The sequence below is a fragment of the Ailuropoda melanoleuca genome, chromosome 9, assembly GCF_002007445.2.
Source record: "Ailuropoda melanoleuca isolate Jingjing chromosome 9, ASM200744v2, whole genome shotgun sequence".
Taxonomy (NCBI): domain Eukaryota; kingdom Metazoa; phylum Chordata; class Mammalia; order Carnivora; family Ursidae; genus Ailuropoda; species Ailuropoda melanoleuca.
In genome coordinates this window covers 17,044,785-17,050,269 of record NC_048226.1, presented here as the reverse complement: position 1 = coordinate 17,050,269, position 5,485 = coordinate 17,044,785, and the positions used below count along the sequence as shown (strand labels likewise).

Here is a 5,485-nt window from a genome sequence, read left to right as displayed (position 1 = left end):
GTGCCGTCTCCCGCCGGTAGGTGGCGGCGCCGGGCAGCGCCTCGCGGTGGCGCCCAAAGTGGTAAACAAGCCCCGCAGGTTCCGGTACCNTCAAACCTCGGAAATCGGAAAATCGGCTTCAGTGGAGGGTGTGACTTTGCCTCGTCGATTTCATGTGACCCATTTGCTCGTGCACAGGCGGATGCGGGCGTCGGTTTCAGGGTCCGCCCGGCAGTTGGGATGCAAATTCCCTTGAGGAACATCGATAAGATACTAGGTGAAGTTCAGTAACAGCCTGGAGGCTTCCTTTCTTTCCTTCCCCTACCCCCTCCTTCCTCTCCCTCCCTCTGCTAGCTTCTCAGGTGAGCTGGTGAGGTGGGGCGAGCCACCTGCATTCTTTGGCCTGAGCCAGGAGAGGAGGTTCCTAAGCACTAACCACGTGCAGGCCGGCCCTTGCTCACCCTTAGTGCTGATCCTCACGACAGATCTGCGGACAGAAATCACCCTCGCCGTTTTACGTAGCTCCCAGAGGTTAAGGTCACACAGACAAAGCTGGGATTTGAACCGTGGCCCTTCACACTTCAAAGCCAGGGCTTGCCCCATCATTAGGAGCACAATGACCTCGCCAATGATTCCTCCGAATAAAGCTCCTGTGATAATGTATCGTACTCCAAAGATCTTTAAAAAGAACCCAAACAGGAGGGTGATTCGAATGTCTTCAGCAGAACAGAGCAAAAGCTACCACCTGGGGAGGTGAGTCAGGTGGTTGAATTTGCTCCCCAGAGGTGGGAAGGAGACCCGAGATCAGTTGCGGCCGGCCCGGGGTGGGGGGGAGAGGGGGAGCTGTTGCTAACTTCTATTTTCTACTTTAGGCAAGTCGTAGGCGCCCTTTTGTTTGGCTGAGCGTCCCACCTGCGACTCTGCCCCTTCCCATTGTTCATTCCATCTGCCTCCTGGGGAGAAGGGGGCAATAATTTTCACCCAGAAGACCAGTTTCAGGTTTCCTCATCTGGAGATCAGTTAATTTTCCAAGGCAGGCAACTTTTTAAAGAGTTACTGGAGTGACAGTTTCATGCTTAGATTAACTGGTGCCAGATCTTCTCCCCCCCACCCCAACCTTTTTTAAAAGAAAGTTTGTGCGAATAAAGTTAAATCCAAGAAATGTGTTTTTTCTCTAACTCCCTTTTCATGAAATCGTAAAAAAAAAAAAAAAAAAAGAGAAAGCTGCTTCTTCCAGTTTTGGGGGGTTTCCAGATTTCCAAGAATTTACTTAGTAGCTTGCTACACAGTATATTTCTGTGGAAAAATTACAGCAAGACTATCTTGTAGTTCATTCCTTTCCAGTCATTGTTTTATTGGTCCCCAGCTTCAGTGAGAGCAGGCGCTGTCTGGGTTTGCCCTGACATCCAGAGCTCAAGTCCTCATTACAGGAGCCAGAGAGGGTCCTTCGCAGGATCGCAGTATCGTGAATGTGGCAGCCAGGACTACTGCCTTGTCCCTGCCCGGATGGGCTGGCAAAGCGGCGACTGGGTCCTCTAACCCTCACTCTGCGCTTCCTCCCGCAGGGCTTCCCACCATAAAACTCTCCAAGTCTTGACTTGGTTCCATTCAGTTCCTTGGATTCTGCTCTTTGGCTATGCTTTGAGGCAGGTGGAGGCCAAGGGATTCCACGCCGTGGTCTTTCTGGCGGGGGAGTTATAACTGAGTCCTAAAGTCTCATCATCTCAGAGACTTCCCTGTTTAGAGGGGGAGTGGTACCCAGCCACCCAGCACAGCCTGGGAAGAGTTACCCAGCCTTGGCCACACTCCTTCATCTCCGTGCTCCAGCTGTTGGGAGGACTGGATGATTTCTTCATATGCAAAGAGCTGAAAACAGTTGCCCATGGGGAGCACATCTCCCTGGGTGGTTGGGGGGGGCGGATTAAATGAAATAATGCTTGTAAAACCCTTAGCCCAGAGCCTGGCACCCAAGAAGGGGTCAATAAATGGCGAGTAGCATAATCAGCTACCTCTTTTTGAGTGCCAGCTAGAGGTAACAGATTACTTAAGGCTCTTAATGTATGCACTTGAATCCTTATGGAAAACCTAGGATGTAGGTAAAGTTACTGCACGTACAGGGAATTCAGAATCAGGTAGGTTAAGCAGATGACCCGAGGTCCTACAGCTAGTTTGTGGCAGGGCCAGAATCTGTCTGATTCCAAAATGTGTGTCCTTTTGATTATGCGCAGCCCGGAAGGAGGGAAGAGATCATGAACAGTCCTATGTGCTGAGCTGAAGGGTTGTTACAGGAGAAGTTCCAACTGCCTCCTCGATATGAATAATTGCTATTATGCCCATGTCTTTGGGGTGGCTGTGGAAGACAATGATGTAGGGCTGATGTGACCTGTAGATATAAGATCTTACCAGTCACCTTTGGGTCTCCTGACTGTCATCTGCCTAAATTACCAAAGCCTCTTGGAACCCTTTTAAGGGCAGGGGAGAGATGGCTCTATGTACTGATTAGGACTCTTTATGTTTTTGCAAAAGACAGAAACCAAACCCAAACTGAGTTAAGCAAAAAGAGATATAGTTGGCTCATGAAACTGATCATGGAAAGAGGAAGGCTTCAGGCCGGGCTTGATCCAGGGATCAACACTATTATTTGGACTCGGCTTTCTTTATATCTCAGCTTGAATTTTCTCCATGTTGACTTTATTCTCAGGCTGGCTCTCTCACTGACCCTTTTTGGCCCTCATTGATCAGGCCTAGGAAAACATGGGTCCCTAAAAGAAAAATCATGGTTTCTTTTATTAAAAGAGGCTAGGGATGCCAGGTAGGCAAGAATAACAGATGTTCACTCTTCCCTGACTACGTAGCACCATCAATCAGAAAGACAGTAGAGAATAAACCTTAATGGTGAACATTTTTGCGGCAAAGTATCTCCACTAGTCAAACAGGCAGGGGAGAGGTAACTAGAATTGTTGCCACTTTCACACGGGACCTCGGATTGCCCTGTTTCAAGTCAGGCTAGCTGATTGTAGATGATAGAATAAAACCTTGATGTCATAAGGATTGTGTCTGAAGATCTTTAGAAATCTTCAGTGTCCTGCTATAGCAAAATGCTTTAACAATATAATATATAATAATACAAGCATAATAAACACATAACAAAATGCCATGACAATACAAATGCAAGTATGTGTAATAGTGGATACATGTCCGTATGTACTATTATATTGATATATGAATTAATGTACAAATGCAGTAAAGTCTTACTGAACTGTCTGAACTAAAGATCTCTATAGAATCTTAATGAGAGTTACCGCACACACAACTATAAATAAAAAGTTACAAATCCGCACTGAACGTGGATGCAGGCTGTTGACTCAGTTTGGTCACACGCTGCGTGATGCTTTGTTCCTCACACCAATCTGATGCAACTCAAATCAAATGGGCAAATTGGCCAATTATTAGATGTCATGGACCTTTGGTCACTTCTCGAACGGTCAAGCTTGAGGACATCCCCTGGACAAATTCCCAAGTGCTGCTTTCCTGCCATTACATTTGCAATGGAGGCACGTCCTATATTCGAGGTGCTGCTGGGCAGACAAGAGTGGGGTTTGGAAGTGGGCAAGCTCCCCCTCCCCTGTCTGGGTTGTGGCTCCCGCACCCACACTTACACCCCCTACCCCGGGCCTCATGCCCACACTCCTCCCCGCATTGTCGCCGTCACTAGGGTGGAAACTTTTGATCCCATTTAGAGGGCACTCAACGTGAAATTGTCCTTGATGTCAATCAGGGGTGTCCATTTGTCCAAAAACACTCCAATGTCATGTCCCATCACGTGAGCAGGGAGCAGGTAAAAACCAACCTGAACAGGTGTTTGTATCTCCAGAATGTGCCCTCCCTTCTTTTGGTCTCTGCTGACTCTCTGGCCCCGAGCAGTCAGTTTGCCCCTCCGGTGTCCCTCCTGTGCAGGTCTGTTGTAGACTTTAGGACACTAACACTGGTTGCCAGCTACTGAGCATTGCCAATAGACTGAGTTCCTTCACACCTGATTTTATTTCATCCTCTAGCAGCCTGAGAGGCCAACATCATAGCTTCATTTTCTGCAGACCGAACTGGAGCTAACAGAGGTCCCATTGTCATTTGTCCCAAGTCACGCCGAGAGGAACTGGGTAAGACCAGATTTCATCCCATGCCCAGGTAATTCATGTTTTCGGTTATCCAGTGGTTACTGAGTATTTACCAGGTGCCAGGCTGAGTGCTGGGGCCTGTGCATTCTGTAAGGCAAGAGAGACTGGATGTTGCCCTTAGTACGCTGGTTCCTTTGGAAAGACAGACATCGAACAGAGCAATCATAGAGCATAGTGGTCCAAATTACACAGGGCGCCGTGGAGGAGAGGTACCTAGTGCTGTAATGCCTATACTGGGGGGATCTGTCTTTGCCTGGGTTCCCCCACAAGCTGCCCCTGTGACTGGGTTTGGGTGCAAGTAGTTCATCTGAAGGGTGGATGCCGAAAGGGAGTGACACAGGGAAGAGCAACAATAAAGGACAGATCAGTGGAACTCTGACATCATGGGCAACTGGAGCTTAGAATCTCTCTGAGGATACTCTTGAGAGACTATGTAGATGACAAGTGTCCCCCCACTTGGATGGGTGTTCATCACCAACTTCTGTCCCTCTTTGGTTGAAAGGTGAGTGCCCCCCTCCCTGGCACTTCCAACCTGGCCGAATGCCAGGCTGCAGCCAGAGAGGACCCGCACACAGAGAGAAGCTGGGGCATGAGGGACAGACCCCTCCACCAAAGCCCCAGGACTCAGTGGGCACTGACAGTGTCTGCTCTACTGACCCAATATCTGAGGTAAGGATAAAGAAAGTGGGCCAGAGGGAACAGAATGTGCAAAGGTGCAGAGGCTGGAGGGAGCACAGGAGTCTGAGAATTAGGAAGAGGTCAGAGTAGCTGACCTCGCTGTGTGTGCTGTGGGATGGGGCTGAAAGCCATGTGGGCCAGACAGAACTTTTACCATGCCGAGAGCTCTGTGAAGCCTGGGAGGGCCCTCAGGAGGTGGATGGCATGTTGGGCTCACATTTTAGGAAGGTCCATCTGGCTGTGGTGTGGAGAACAATTCAGAGCAGGCCAGAGTTACAAGACGAGACTGGGTAGAAGGTTCTCCTGGGGTTCGGGTGAGAGGTGATGCTAGCTGGGCCTAGGGAGGTAGTGGCTGTGGTGAAGGGGGGAGGACTTAAAGTCAGTGGGACTCCCGCTCTCTGCCTCCCCCACCCGTACCTTCCCATACCTCTGCCAAGGCCATGGCGGACCCTCACTGACCCCAGTCCTGTTGACCTTCCATCTCAAGAGCAGGACGAGACAGTGTGAAGAGCACCTGAAAGAAATGAGGGTATTTGCTTTTAAAAGGTATATCAATTAAGACTCATGGGAGTGAGTGACAGAAGGGAACTTCAGCAAGCTCAAATAGAAAGACATTTACTGGGAGGTTCTCCTAGCTCAAACCCATTCTAGGC

The 5,485-nt window shown here is 49.3% G+C and overlaps 1 long non-coding RNA gene across 1 annotated transcript; it reads left to right on the top strand.

Moving 5' to 3' along the window:
- Positions 1–446: 446 nt before the first annotated feature.
- LOC117803866 lies at positions 447–5,164 on the top strand. Its single transcript, XR_004627994.1, has 3 exons — positions 447–732; positions 4,035–4,164; positions 4,657–5,164. It is a non-coding gene; the product is annotated as an uncharacterized LOC117803866 (long non-coding RNA).
- The last annotated feature ends 321 nt before the right edge of the window (positions 5,165–5,485 follow it).